General features: G+C 41.9%; 1 protein-coding gene and 1 pseudogene across 4 annotated transcripts in view; both read left to right on the forward strand.

Annotated features, from left to right (window-relative positions):
• LOC141047225 (uncharacterized) overlaps window positions 1-16,444 on the forward strand; it is a 358,189-nt pseudogene that overhangs the window by 116,109 nt on the left and 225,636 nt on the right.
• Window positions 1-16,444, forward strand: part of LOC141047234 (uncharacterized) — a 659,661-nt gene that overhangs the window by 94,429 nt on the left and 548,788 nt on the right. The gene's annotated exons all lie outside the window — the stretch shown is intronic.

Raw genomic sequence — 16,444 nt, forward strand, 5'->3', positions numbered from 1 at the left:
AGGTTCATAAGGGCCACACAACGGCTACACCCTACAATCAGGCAGCTCACCCCGCCTTGGGACCTTAGCTTGGTCCTCAGATCCCTATGTAAGAATCCTTATGGCCCCAGTGAGGAGGCTGTTATGAATGGGTCACCGAGGAGAAAAAAGCAAAAAAAGCTAAGTCACAGAAAACCAGAGAGGTTGGTAACTATGCAGATTGCAGATCCCTGATCCTACCACACAACTAGCAGCAGCCGTGGAGCGTACCTACGATGTTCCTAGGCGCTTCGTCACAGCCGGAGGACTACATAAGCCTGAAGCATGAAAAGCTGAAAACTAACTGCCCCAGAGCAGACCCCAAAGGAAAGACAGCCCCCACACGTATTGACGGTGAAACAAGATGAAAGCACAAACACAGGCAGGAAAATAGGTTGAGCAAACGATGGGGCCCAAACTAACTAGAAAGGAAAGGAGAGACACTGTCTGCAACCTGCAAAAAACCCTACAAAAATAATGTCCAACACTTCTGATAGCAAAATTAACCCTGAAGTCACTAGACTTCTCCCACTATATCAGCACTCTGAAATATTCTGAGACAGAGCAAAAAAGAGGCCAATCTAATAAAGGACAAAAAAAGCAAATTGGCAAATACAGATAAATAAGGGTGGAGATTCAGCGCAGCCCCCAGCCGGGGCTGGCTGACCACACAAAAAACTTTATAGACCAACAAAATCAAGTGAGAACATTAGCAGAAAAAAACTTAGTTTTAGAAGACTGGAAGAGAGCTGAAAACCAAGAGCTGACAAGCCAGAAGGAATCACCAGCAACAGGATAGAGCGTCGGCTGTCTTAAATCCAGTCTGAGATTCCTGAGGTCCAATCGTCATCCTCAATGAAATCAGACTCACTACCTCCTGTTACCACCAGAGGGAGTCTGGAAGGAGAACTCACCACTGGTGAACCAGAGAATGAACTCACAACAAGAGACCCTCATTCAGAAGACGACATTTCTCGGAGCCATCACTACGGCTAAGAGAATTGGTGAGATCCAGGCCCTGTCCACCAGAGACCCATATCTCCAAATCAGAGAAGACCATATAATCCTGAGATTAGACCCGGCATTTGTTCCGAAGGTAGCCTCTAGTCAAAATTTAAACCAGGAGATATTGTTACCATCCTTCTGTGACAACCCTCGCAATGAGAAGGAACAGAGTCTCCATTCTCTGGATGTGAGACATGCCATTATAGACTATTTAGAGGCCACTAACAGTTGGTGTATTGGCCCAAACCTTTTCATCCTTTTTGGGGGAAAAAATAAATGGAAAAAGCCTCTAAGGCATCCATCGCAAGATGGATTACTTTGGTAATCTCAAATGTCTACCAATCTGAAGGTGCTAACCTGCCAGATACCCTAAGGGTTCACTCTACCAGAGCGGTATCTGCCTCTTGGGCCAAGCGAGCAGGCGCATCGGTGGATCAAATCTGTAGGGCAGCAACTTGGGCCAGATTTGACACATACTGCAAGCACTACAAGCGTGCTGTCCTATCTGGTCAACAGACCACATTTGGGAGAAAGGTTCTCCAGGCAGTAATCCCACCCTGAGGAGGTGCTTTGGTACTCTCCATGGTGCTGTCAGGTGGACGTCCTGGAAAATAGGTATTAGACCTACCGGTAATGATGTTTCCAGGAGTCCATCCTGACAGCACAGGTAGTTCCCTCCCTGTTCATGTTATGTCATATGCTTTAATATAATTCTGTCATTAAAGTGTTATTTGCACTATCCACACTGTGGTACTCGTGAAATCACTGAGGGAAAGGGGGTGTGACGGGACCTTTTAACCTATCGTGTGCTTTCCTGTTCCTGTAAGGAGGAGGAGGATGTCCTCCATGGTGCTCTCAGGAAGGACTTCTGGAAACAAAATTACCAGTAGGTCTAATACCTATTTTCGATACCAAACATGAACTACCTGCGGGCTAGTGGATGGCGGGAACCCTTTTCTTGATTCCGGATAGGCGCCAAAGCTTTAAAACCCGCCTGTTGATAGCTCTAACCCTGCACTTTCCAGAAATATAAAGTTCCTGCTTCCATGAATATTCTGCGCCATTATATTTGGTCCTTAAACCTTTCCTACATTGGACGTACTATTCCATCCATGTGATCTAGGACCTAAGTCCCAAGGACGGAATAGTATGTCCAGCGCGATCAGCGGCGCTCACGGGGGCTGTGATTATCACAGCTGACACCCAGCACTATGTGTCAGGGGCAGTCACGGATCGCCCCCGGCACATTAACCCCTGGCACACTGCGATCAAACATGATCTCAGTGTACCGGGGGCATAGGGAAGCATCGGGCATGGAGGGGGCTCCCTGCATGCTTCCCTCAGTCCCCCAGAGCAGCGCGATTTGCTGCGCTACTCCAAGAGTCTCTTTCCCTGCAGGGAGGTGGCTTCCTCAGTGCCTGCTGAGAGCAGGCGCTGAGAAAGCCTGCAGCAGCGCCTGTCAGATCGCTGATCTGACACATCCCTGTTTAAAGTGTCAGATTAGCGATCTGACACTAGACAGTGATGTCTCCCCCTGGGACAATAAAATAAAGTAAAAAAAGAAATAAAAACACGTGTAAAAGTAATTTATAAAAAATCCCTAAATTAATTAAAAAAAAAAATATTCTCTAATAAATTTATTTTTTGGAAATAAAAAAAACAACAAAAGTACACATATTTAGAATCGCCGCGTCCGTAACGACCCGCCCTATAAAACTGTCCCACTAGTTAACCCCTTTAGTGAACCCCTTAAAATTAAAAAACAAAGCAAAAAACAATGCTTTATCATCATACCGCCAAACAAAAAGTGCAATAACACGCGATCAAAAAGAAGTATATAAATAAACATGGTACCGCTGAAAACGTCATCTTGTCCCACAAAAATCGAGCCACCATACAGCATCATCAGCGAAAAAATAAGAAAGTTATAGCTCGCAGAATGAAGCGATGCAAAAATAATTATTTTTTTATATAAAATTGTTTTCATTGCATAAAAGCGCCAAAACATAAAAAAAGACATAAATGAGGTATCGCTGTAATCGTACTGACCCGAAGAATAAAATTGCTTTATCTATTTTTACCACACGTGGATGGGTGCAAACCCCCCCAAAAGAAATTCATGAAATGCTGTTTTTTGTTCATTCTGCGTCCCAAAAATCGGAATAAAAAACGATCAAAAAATGTTACATGCCCAAAAATGGTACCAATAAAAATGTCAACTTGTTCCGCAATAAGACCTCTCATGACTCGGTGGGTCAAAATGTGGAAAAATTATAGCTCTCAAAATGTGGTGATGCAAAAACTATTTTAACAATAGAAAGTATCTTAGCGTATGACAGCTGCCAAACATAAAACCCCACTAAAAATAGTAAATCAAACCCCCCTTTATCACCCCCTTAGTTAGGGAAAAATAAAATTAAAAAAGGTATTTATTTCCATTTTCCCATTAGGGTTAGGGCTGAGGTTAGGGTTAGGACTGAGATTAGGGTTAGGAGTGTGTTGGGGTTAGGGTTGTAGTTAGAATTGTGGGGTTTCCACTGTTTAGGCACATCAGGGGCTCTCCAAATGCAACATGGCGTCTGATCTCAATTCCAGCCAATTCTGCGTTGAAAAAGTCAAACTGCTCCCCTTCCCTTCCAAGCTCTGCCATGCGCCCAAACAGTGGTTTACCCCCACATATAGGGTATCAGCCTACTCAGGACAAATTGCACAATAACTTTTGGGGTCCAAATTCTCCTGTTTCCCTTGGGAAAATAAAAAAGTGGGGACAAAAATATCATTTTTCTTGAAAATAAATGATTTTTTTATTTTTATGGCTCTATGTTATAAACTTCTGTGAAGATATAGATATATAGAAAGTTACTTGGCGGTCTAGTTTCCAAAATTGGGTCACTTGTGGGGGATTTCAACAGTTTAGCCACATCAGGGGCTCTCCAAACGCGACATGACACCCGCAGACCATTCCATCAAAGTCTGCATTCCAAAACTTCATTACTTCCCTTCCAAGCCCCGATGTGTGCCCATACAGTAGTTTTCTCCCACATATGGGGTATTGGCGTACTCAGGACAAATTTTTTCAAATATGATTTTTTTATTTTAATGCCCGGGCATTATAAACGTCTGTGAAGCACTTGGGGGTTAATAGTGCTCACCACACATCTAGATAAGTTCATTGGAGGGTCTAATTTCCAAATGGTGTCATTTGTGGGGGTTTCCACTGTTTAGGCACATCAGGGGCTTTCCAAATGCAACATGGCGTCCAATCTCAATTCCAGCCAAAAAGGTCAAATAGTGCTGCTTCCCTTCGGAGCTCTGCCATACGCCCAAATAGTCGTTTACCCCCACATATGGGGTATCGGCATACTGAGGACAAATTGCACAATAACCTTTGGAGTCCTGTTACCCTTGGGAATAGAAAAATTGGGGGTGAAAAGATCATTTTTGTGGAAAAAATATGATTTTTTAATTGTATGGCTGTACGTTATAATCTTTTGTGAAGCCCCTGGGGTTCAAGGTTCTCACCACATATCTAGATAAGTTCCTTGGGGGGTCTAGTTTCCAAAATGGGGTCAATTGTGGGAGGTTTCCACTGTTTAGGCACATCAGAAGCTCTCCAAACGTGACATGGTGTCCGATCTGAATTCCAGACAATTTTGTCAAACGTCGCTCCTTCCCTTCTGAGCTCTGCCATGCGCCAAAACAGTGGTTGCCCCGCACATATCAGGTATCAGCGTACTCAGGACAAATTGCAGAATAACTTTTGCAGTCCATTTTCTCCTTTTACCCTTTGTAAAATTAAAAAAATTGGACCTGAAGTAATTTATTTTGTGAAAAAAGTTAAATGTTCATTTTTTTTTTAAACATTCAAAAAATTCCTGTGAAGCATCTGAAGGGTTAATAAACTTCTTGAATGTGGTTTTGAGCACCTTGGGGGGTACAGTTTTTAGAATGGTATCAATTTTGGGTATTTTCTTTCATGTAGACCCCTCAAAGTGACTTCAAATGTGATGTGGTCCCTAAAAAAAAAAAAAAAGAAATCGCTGGTCAACTTTTAACCCTTATAACTTACTAAAAACATTTTGGTTCCAAAATGTGGGAAATGTTACTTATTAAGCTTTTTGTGTGCCATATCTGTGTGATTTAAGCGCATAAAATTTCAAAGTTGGAAAATTGTGAAATTTTCCAAATTTTTGCCAAATTTACATTTTTTTCACAAATGAATGCAAGTTATATGAATTAAGTTTTACCACTAACATGAAGTACAATATGTCACAAAAAAGCAATGTCAGAATCACCGGGATCCATGGAATCATTCCATAGTTATGACCTCATAAAGGGACAGTGGTCAGAATTGTAAAAATTGGCCCAGGCTTTAACGTGCAAACCACCCTTGGGAGTAAAGGGGGTTAAGGAACAAAGGGATTTTCAAAACCATGTGCTCTTGCACAACGGCTGAGTGAGCTGATCACAAACACGTTCCTGAGGGAGGGGGGAAAGAGTGAGATAGAATTACACAGTGCTGGTGGAGAGAGACTGCAGCTATTTGTGTGTACTGTACAAACCTAATGGGGGGAAGGGCAGCGTGTCAGTCCCAGTAGATGCAGCGGAAAGTTCTAGAGGTGTAATTGAACCCCTGGAAAATGTTTATATTTTCATGACAATTATTACACGAGATTTTTATGATGTTACATCGATTTATTTTCTCTTTCAGGTCTCTACGATATCGGATCCTCTCAGTGAAGATCTTCTATATAAGAGAATTTTCCTGATTTACTCATCAAGGATGGATATGAACAGAGACAAGATGGCGGAGAGGATATTACACCTCACCCTAGAGATCCTCTTCCGGCTTACTGGAGAGGTGAGAGATTCTGATGACGTCACATTATATCATTCTTATCTATGGAAATAAGAAATGGACAGAACTGGAGAGGTGAGGACTCAGGGAATGTCTGTAGTGAGATTTATTAATGTGTCTCTCCGTAAACAGGATTACACAGTAGTGAAGAAGACCTCTAGTGAGCGCTGTCAGGACCCTGTGTCTGAGGGATGGGGAAGACTCATGAGCCCAATCACGGGGCCTCCTCCTCACCCCATGATACATGAAGACATCAATGACCAGAAGATCCTAGAACTCATCTACAAGATGATTGAGCTGCTGACTGGAGAGGTGACACTGCTGGGAATGCTGTAAAATTATGCAATAATGCTATGAAGGGACCGGGGGGGATGACGGTATCATTGTATGTTTCAGGTTCCTATAAGGAGTCAGGATGTCGCTGTCTATTTCTCCATGAAGGAATGGGAGTATTTAGAAGGACACAAAGATCTGTACAAGGACGTCATGATGGAGGTTCTCCAACCCCTCACATCACCAGGTACAGTATATACTCGTGTATAAGCCGACCCGTGTATAAGCAGACCCCCCTAATTTTGCCACAAATACTGGGAAAACTTATTGACTCGCGTATAAGCCTAGGGTGAAAAATGCAGCAGCTACTGGTAAATTTCAAAAATAAAACTAGATACAGTAAAAGTAAAATAATTGAGACATCAGTAGGTTAAATGTTTTTGAATATCCATATTGAATCAGGAGCCCCATATAATGCTCCATAAAGTTCATGATGGCTCCATAAGATGCTCTATACAAAATAAATCCCATATAATGCTCCATAAATGTTAATAATGGCCCCATAATATGCTCCATAGAATAATATGCCCCATATGCTGCTCCATAAAGGTTATGACCCCATAAGATGCTCCATAGAATATGCCCCCATAAGATGCTCCATAGATTATGCTGCCCCATAAGTTGCTCCATAAAATACGTCCCATAAGATGTTCCACAGAATAGACCCCATATGCTGCCGCATAAGATGCTCCGTAGAATAGGCCCCCATAAGATGCTCCATAGATTATGCTCCAATTAAATGCTCCATAGAATATGCCCCGATAAGAATCTATGGAGCATATGCTCCCATAAGATGTTCCATTGATTATGCCCCCATAAGATGCTCCATAGAATACCCCGATAAGTAGTAACCACTAAACATAGAGAAGTCACAGATTCTTCTCAGTCACCGGCTGTGGCTGCTTTATCGATGGTGTAGTCTGGCCATATCACAATTGTGTGATCACCATTTTGCCGTTAGACCACAACATGTTACTCCACCCAAAACGGTTCAAATGATGTTGGTCATTGAAAGCCCTTTTCTATAGAAGTTACAACCTGGAGGATCCACCTACCCCCTGGGATTAGAAGTCACTGACCATTACCTGCCCAGATTTGTAAACTAAAAGGCCAAATGACTGCGTACGTAGAATGTGTGGACAAGTTAGAAAATCACTTGAAGAAAAATATTAAGATGGGCCTCTAAGAGAAAGTGTATGGTAATGATGCTGTTGGCTTCCTAGAATCCTGATATCTTATTGGATGAATCTACCTTCTCTCCCTCTGTGCTGCTGAATGTGCTCATATGGTTCCTACAAGACCAGGTCCAGTCTTCTAGCCAAACTTCGTCTTTATGATTGACAACATTAAATGTGCAGTGAGGGCCAAGTGTGAATTTCTGTACAATAGCAACACAGTTTCCCTTTATCCTGACTTTTCAATTTAAAATTGACTGACTTCAAACAGGGTCGCGAGAAACTACATAAAACATTCCACATGTGCCATGATATATCTCTAAGCTGTGCGTGGCTGATATCTGTAATATACATTTATTCATGCCTGCAGGAGATGTGTTGGAGTGACTTAAGCCCTGGTTTCATGGACTGACTCCACGTCATAAATCACAGGTCTACAAAAAATATTTTTTGTAATCATCGCAGGTGACTTTGTACTTTTCTGAATCATCTGTTTGTCCTGATTTCATAAATATATATAGTTTTTCTGTAGCACGTATAGTTTCCATGGAGCAGCATCATTATTATAAGGTATAGGAAATATACTGGTGACATTAAGAAGTCAGAAATCTACATATCAGAAAAAAATGATTCACCTTACAAAACAGCTTTTATTGAACCAAAATAATTTCACATGCAAAATATGAGCAGAAATTAAAAGTGTTTGACATTAGACTGTCGTCGATATGATTTTCAGGGTTGTCCCTATATAACATCCAACAGTAATCTGTAGAGATGAGCGACTTTGCCTTTTTTAGGGTCGAGTCGGGTTTCATGAAACCCGACTTTCTCAAAAGTCGAGTCGAGCAAAATCGGCCGACTATCGGGAAAAGTCGTAGGTCCGACTGAAACATGAAACCCAATGCAAGTCAATGAGGAATAAAAGTCGGCAGTGAGTGGAGTACAGTAAACACACCTACATAATGGACCGTTTTTTTTAAAGTGCGAATGCCCGGATTTTTGCTGGCATGAGTCTTAACCCTAGAGGCGGCGAAATCTCTCTCTCTCTGGACTCTGCACATGTCTTCTCCCTGAACGCTACACCCCCGGACGCTGCACATGTCATCTTGTTGCCCACAGTGTACGTCCTTGCTTATTGGCTGAAAAAAAAGTCACGTGCAGGCATTCTGGGACAACTGACTTTGGCGCTCAGGTCGACGACCGCATGGCCGACTTCACGCTGTGGTCGGCGACTTATGAATCTGGCCGACCTGTTTCGCTCAACTCTAGTAATCTGCCATCATTGAGTCATTCCAAAATCCCTGGTAGTGGTGCTCCATTACTTTACTGTCCTGGTGAAACCGCTCGCCGTGTTCATCGCTTACATCCTCAAGATTTTGAGGGAAGAAATCTAAATGTGAATGCAAAAAAGTGCATTTTCAGAGACTTGCGACATCCAAGACACTGGTATGCATTTAGCAGTTCCTCAACACCTTCAACATATTGTGGAGATTTTTGTTTTCCTAAGGCCTCTTTCACACATCAGTGTTTTGCCATCAGTCACAATCTATCTTTTTTTTCTCATAGACTTGTATTAGCGACGGATTGCGATGAATGGCCGCATGTTCTGTGCCACGGATCCGTTAGAATTTTTCTGTCCTTCGGACGGAGACACCAGACATAGGAACATTTTTTGTCTACGTCGAAAAGTCGGACAGCGACGGATCTAGCGCCATCCGTCGTTGACTACAGTTGAAGCCTATGGGCGCAGGATCCGTCGCTGTCCATGAAAAGACGGAATCCTGGGCATGCTCGGAAAATTTCTCTTTAATTTAACCCCCACAGCTGAGTTTTCCATTCTGGCATACAAAAAAATCTCTCTCTATCTCTATCCTCCCCTATGGCTGCTGTGAGGGATCCATCAAAACAACGGATCCAGTGCATCAGTTTTTTACAATCAGCGCTGGATCCGGTTTTTGAACACTTTGACGGATTGCGACTGATTCTAAAAAACTGATGTGTGAAAGAGGCCTTAGTGATAGCCATGGAAAAGACAAATTCATAAGGGTTCCAGGACATTTCACAGAAATTCTCCAGCATTTCACCAGCAAAACTGAAGGAAGGGGAATTTGTTGGTCCTCAGATCAGAGAGCTTAATAGAGATGATGTGTCTGAAGGAACTCTAAGTTTTTCACCAGTCCCAACTTTATCTGTAGTGGAGGAAGAAAGATTTTTGCTGGAGCAACTAAAGGATAATGCTGAACATTGTCTCTACCTGGAGCATAGATGTTTCTCTGTCCCCAATCACGACAAACATAATGCTCTACTGTATTTCTACTGTCCCATAAACACAAGAAGCAACAATATTCTGTGAAACCCCCTGGCATTCCCATTAGCAGACCAATCACTTTCAAATCTCCACAGATATTCCATTAGTGATGCTTATATTGTGTAGCATTCAAAATAACTAACAGATTTTCATATCTTTCCTTTAGATGACATAAGTGAGCAATAGGGATTGATGGTTTCATATTTCCATTGTGATGCAACACTGCTTTCAAACTTCTCTGGGAAGTCGCCAATCTGCAACAAAATGCTCTTGATTCAGTTCTTCAAAGAGGCCATTCACATTGTTACAGTACACCATCGGTCCATCAACTGTAACACAATAGTAGCTCCAATGGTCCACCATAAATGAGTGAATGTCCTGTTTAGTACTGGAGCTTGCCCCTCATATTACGTTGTTGTTTAGGATGTAAGATGTTGTTTTTTTTTTTTTTGTTCTATGTCTATTTGTTTACGGTTTCATATTGTATGAGTTGTGCTTGGCTTGGCCTGCCTCACTTATGTGAGCCTGTAACTTCGTGGTAGTATTTAGAAAACGGTCGCCTTTGCCTCTTCCAAATGCCCAAGATCTAAATTTGAAGACACCGCATCTCTGCAATATTATAAAGAGTTGTCTTGAATATCTAATACTTTTTAATGGAAAATATTGCCCAAGCTGTAAATTTATGTTCTGTGGTGTGACATGGCAAGAAGAATGGTCAGATAGCCGGGTCACAACTAGGATAGTAGAGAAAATACAAAATCAGAAGATGCAAGAGTAGTCAACAGGTAACAAATACACAAGCCGGGAGCTGAGCACAGATGGCTGAACCAGAGGAGAACAAGGCTGTATCTGGCAGCTTCCGGCAATGTGCTTCAAGTTTTAGTAGGGCGTGGTGCTTTCCAATTGGCTGAGGCAGGAATAATAATAATAATTTTATTTTTATAACGCCAACATATTCCGCAGCACTTTTTAGAGGGGACTTGACCAGACAATAGACATTACGGCATAACAATAAACACATAGATCAACAGATACCAAGAGGAGTGAGGGCCCTGCTCGCAAGCTTACAATCTATGAGGAAATAGGGGAGACACGAAAGGTGGATGGTAACAATTGCTTTCATTGTTCGGACCATCCATAATGTAAGAAATTGGGTGTTCATGTAACGTATAATAACATAGTTAGCAAGGCCGAAAAAAGACATTTGTCATTTGTCCATCCAGTTCAGCCTATATTCTGTTAGAATAAATCCCCAGATCTACGTCCTTCTAAAGAACCTAAAAACTGTAAGATACAATATTGTTATGCTCCAGTAAGAAATCCAGGTCTCTCTTGAACCCCTCGACTGAGTTCGCCATCACCATCTCCTCAGGCAAGGAATTCCAGATTCTCACTGCCCTAACAGTAAAGAATCCTCTTCTATGTTGGTGGAAAAACCTCTCCTCCAGACGCAGAGAATGCCCCCTTGTGACCGTCACTTTCCTTGGTATAAACAGATCCTCGGCAAGATATTTGTATCGTCCCCTTATATACTTATACATGGTTATTAGATCGCCCCATCAGTTGTCTTTTTTTCTAGACTAAATAATCCTAATTTTGCTAATCTCTCTTGTATTGTAGTTCCCCCATCCCCATTATTAATTTTGTTGCCCTCCTTTGTACTCGCTGTAGTTTCATTATATCCTTCCTGAGCACTGGTGCCCAAAACTGTACACAGTACTCCATGTGCGGTCTAACCAGGGATTTGTACAGAGGCAGTATAATGCTCTCATCATGTGTACCCAGACCTCTTTTAACCAGGGGAAGAGTCTTGAGATCATTTGCATATTCCCAGTGCCTTCTGGGATAAGTGAAGAGTCTCTGCGAGCTCAACGATCACTGGGTTTTGGCCGTTGCAGCTGAAAAGACGAAATCGGAAAACCAGGGGAAGAGTCTTGAGGAGATCATTTGCATATTCCCAGTGCCTTCTGGGATAAGTGAAGAGTCTCTGCGAGTTCAACGATCACTGGGTTTTGGCCGTTGCAGCTGAAAAGAGGAAATCGGAAAACCTATGGGCGCGCGCATTATGGCTCATCTTTCATCGTTTTTAAGAAATCTCAATATGGAAGAGGCCAGGAGCCATTTGGTGAGCTGCATTTCTTGCTACATGTTCACAGACTTACCGGTGGAAAAGCCAAACTTCACATGCCACAAATGCAAGCTTGTGTCCCTGTTGGAGGAAAAGTTGCAAAATCTCGAAGAGAGGTTAGCTACGTTGAAGATCATTAAGGAAGGTGAAGAGTTCTTGGACAGAGCAGAATTATCTCATCATGTTACAGAAAGAGAAGAAACTCGAAGTGCACCTGAAGAAACAGAGGAATGGAGACATGTGACCCAGAGAAGCAGGAGGATCAGGAGGCAGTCAGCACCCATACTGCTCAGAAACCAGTACCAGGCTCTCACGCAGGAAAACGATGAATAAATACATCAGGATAAGACTTTGCCAACAAACAGCAACCTTGTACGCCTTCAGAGTCCTCCTGGATGGAGAAAGAAAAATGTTGTGAAGAAGAAACGGAGAGTGGTGGTCATGGGGGATTCCCTGTTGAGAGGAACAGAGGCCGCCATCTGCAGACCGGATATAACTTCAAGAGAAATGTGCTGTCTTCCAGGTGCAAGAATTAAAGATGTGTCTGACAGGATATCAGGACTCTTCAGACCTACAGATGAATACCCATTCCTTCTACTACATGTGGGGACAAATGACACCGCAAGAAATGACCTGGAAACCATCTGCAGAGACTTTGAAGACTTAGGCAAGAAAGTGAAAGAACTGGGAGCGCAGGTGGTCTTCTCTTCCATCCTCCCAGTGGATGGCCATGGAACAAGGAGGTGGAATAAGATTCTGCAGGTGAACAACTGGCTACGTCGTTGGTGCCGTCAGCAAAGATTTGGATTTCTGGATCACGGAGTGAATTACTTATACGATGGACTACTTGCTAGAGATGGGGTGCACTGGAAAGCATGTATTTGGAAGTCGCCTTGCTACACTTGTAAGGAGAGCTTTAAACTAGAACAACATGGGAAGGGAAGCAAAAGACCAGAAAAAGCCATACACCTGACAAATGCTATTGAGAACTCTGCTATTAGAAGTGGAAAGGAAGAACAAAGACAAAAGAATCTAATTAATAAAAATATTGGAGAAAGAGAAACCTAACACAAACTAAAATGTTTCTATACTAATGCACAAAGCATGGGCAACAAACAAGGAGAATTGGAACTACTAACACAGGAAAAGAAATATGATGTCATTGGAATCACTGAAACTTGGTGGGACGATACACATGATTGGAATACAAGGCTAGAAGGATACAACTTATTTGCAAGAAACAGACTTGATAAACGAGGAGGGGGTGTCGCATTGTATGTTAGAAACGCGTATATCTGCACAGAGATTGAAGCTTCAGAGACTGGGAGTTCTGTGGAAACTGTTTGGGTAAGAATACAAGGACAGAACAATGGAAAGGACACCATTGTAGGCATTTACTACAGGCCGCCTGTGCAAGCTGAAGATATGGATGAACTCTTTATGCATCAAATGGCCAAGTTCTCCAAAAAATATGACATAGTTGTCATGGGAGATTTCGACTATCCAGACATTTGTTGGGAATCTCTCTCAGGCAAAACTAACAGGTCAAGGAAATTCTTATCCTCTCTTGCTGACTACTTTATCTTCCAAAAGGTAGGGGAGAAAACAAGGGGAACTGCTACCTTGGATCTAATCCTTATAAACAGGGAGGAAATGGTTGAGGAGGTAAAAGTGGCTGGGACCCTAGGAGGTAGCGACCATGCTATTTTAGAATTCTGGATAACTAGAGGCGGAAGACCTGTGAAGACTCAGACGTCAAGGTTAGATTTCAGAAAGGCAGATTTTAAGGGATTCAGAAAGAGAATTGGAGGAATCCAATGGCTAGATATCCTTAAAGACAAAAATGTCCAGGAAGGATGGGAAATCTTGAAAAATGAAATTATCAAAGCACAGTTGTTAACAATTACGAAAGGAGGGAAGAATAGGAAGCATTTAAGGAAACCAGGATGGATGAACACAGAACTTAAGCACATGCTAAAAAGGAAGAAAAAAATGTTTATAAAATGGAAAGAGGGAGGCATATCTAAAGAAGAATATAATGCTGTCTGCAGAACCTGCAGGGCACAAATCAGATTATCTAAAGCTGAAAATGAATTGAGGATTGCAAGAGATGTCAAAAGCAATAATAAAGGATTTTGGGGATATGTCAAAAGTAAAAGAAAAGTCAAAGATGCTATAGGATTTTTACAGGATGAAAATGATGAAATGGTAAGACAGGATGCCGAGAAGGCTGAACGTTTAAATTCCTATTTTGCATCTGTTTTCTCTCAGAAAGGAAATGTAACATCAACTGTTATTCACTGTCCTATTAAGGGAATAGAAGAATCCAGGATATCTATAAACAGAAAGATAGTGAGGAAACACTTAGCTAACCTAAATGAATTCAAGTCTCCAGGTCCAGATGAATTACACCCCAGAGTACTGAAGGAGATAGCAGAAGAAATTTTTGAACCCCTCTCCATAATCTTTGAAAATTCTTGGAGAACAGGAGAAGTGCCAGAAGACTGGAGAAGAGCAAATGTTGTTCCTATCTTCAAAAAGGGGAAGAGGGTGGACCCAGGCAACTATAGGCCGGTGAGTCTGACTTCTATACCAGGAAAGATCTTTGAATAAATTATTAAACAACATGTATGTCAGTACCTGGATAAGAATGAAGTGATTAAACAGAGTCAGCATGGGTTTGTAACTAATAAGTCATGTCAGACTAACTTAATTTCCTTCTATGACGGAATCACTGATTGGGTGGATCAAGGAAATGCTGTAGATATAGTATATCTTGACTTCAGCAAAGCATTTGACAAAGTCTCTCATACAATCCGTATTGAAAAAATGACTAAGTATGGAATGGACAAGGCAACTGTTAGGTGGATTCATAACTGGCTTAGTGATCGGACCCAAAGAGTGGTCGTAAATGGCTGCACATCCAGTTGGAAGAATGTCTCAAGTGGGGTACCACAGGGCTCTGTCCCGGACCCTGTATTGTTCAACATCTTTATCAACGATTTAGATGAAGGAATTGAGGGTAAACTGATTAAATTTGCTGATGACACAAAGCTGGGAGGGATAGCTAATACTACAGAAGAGAGAGAGAGGATTCAAAAAGATATAAATAAACTGGAGAAGTGGGCAGCAACTAACAGAATGGTTTTTAACAGGGAGAAATGCAAAGTACTACATCTGGGCAATAAAAATGAAAAAAGCATATACAGAATGGGAGGAATAGGGCTAAGTGACAGCACATGTGAAAAAGACTTGGGTATACTAATAGATCACAGACTGAATATGAGTCAACAGTGTGATGCAGCAGCAAAAAAGGCAAATGCAATTCTAGGATGTATTAACAGAAGTATACAGTCTAGATCACGTGAAGTCATTATTTCCCTCTACTCCTCTTTGGTCAGACCTCATCTGGAATATTGTGTCCAGTTTTGGGCACCACATTTTAAAAAAGATATCAACAAACTGGAGCAAGTTCAGAAAAGAGCGACCAGAATGGTGACCGGTCTGCAAACCCTGTCTTATGAGGAAAGGTTGCAGGATTTGGGATTGTTTAGTTTGCAAAAGAGAAGACTGAGAGGAGACTTAATAGCTGTCTACAAATATCTAAAGGGCTGTCACATTGTAGAAGGATCAACTTTATTCTCATTTGCACAAGGAAAGACTAGAAGCAATGGGATGAAACTGAATGGGAGGAGACACAGATTAGATATTAGAAAAAACTTTTTGACAGTTAGAGTGATCAATGAGTGGAACAGGCTGCCACGAGAAGTGGTGAGTTCTCCTTCAATGGAAGTCTTCAAACAGAGGCTGGACAGACATCTGACTGGGATGATTTAGCGAATCCTGCTTTGAGCAGGGGGTTGGACCAGATGGCCCAGGAGGTCCCTTCCAACTCTACGATTCTATGATTCTATGATAAATAGTTGCCAGAATGGCTGCTTGGTCGTCTACTGGCTATTTGGAACTCTGCAGGGAGGGTGGTATGTATGTCCCCAGTCTCAGGCGGGTAATACACTCATAATAACCTCCGTCCATCACTGAGAGAGACGACCCAAATACCCCAGAACACACTTTGATGCCACCAGCTCCTAGTTCTGATATTAAAATCATTATCGGTTCAGGAGTCAACCCAACAGTAGCATAGTTTTAGCACGGAGGATGTGGCAATACATTTTAGAGCAAGGAAAACGAAGCTAGTAAAGTTTTATAGTTTTACTCCAGAAAAAGATAGGTGTTTCAAAAATATAAAAATGATGTTACATACGATACAATTACAGTATATACAGACAATTACGAAATAAGAATGGATTAAAATGGGAACTTGCACTTATCAGTCAATGAGGAGTGGCAGGTCAAAATGCACAGCTTGCCACATCTGATCCCCAGGCAGAAGTACAGCTTCCTAAATGGGGTTCATAACCTTATACCCTAGAATCATAGAATGGTAGAATTTGAATGGTCCTTCTGGGCCACCGAGTCCAAACCCCTGCTCAAAGCAGGATTCACTAAATCATCCCATACAGATGTCTGTCCAGCCTCTGTTTGAAGACTTCTATTGAAGGAGAACTCACCACCTCTCGTGACAGCCTGTTCCACTCATTGATCACCCTGTCAAAAAG

Source organism: Dendrobates tinctorius, unplaced genomic scaffold (assembly GCF_039654945.1).
Source record: "Dendrobates tinctorius isolate UK_male_01 unplaced genomic scaffold, ASM3965494v1 ptg000126l, whole genome shotgun sequence".
Lineage (NCBI taxonomy): Eukaryota > Metazoa > Chordata > Amphibia > Anura > Dendrobatidae > Dendrobates > Dendrobates tinctorius.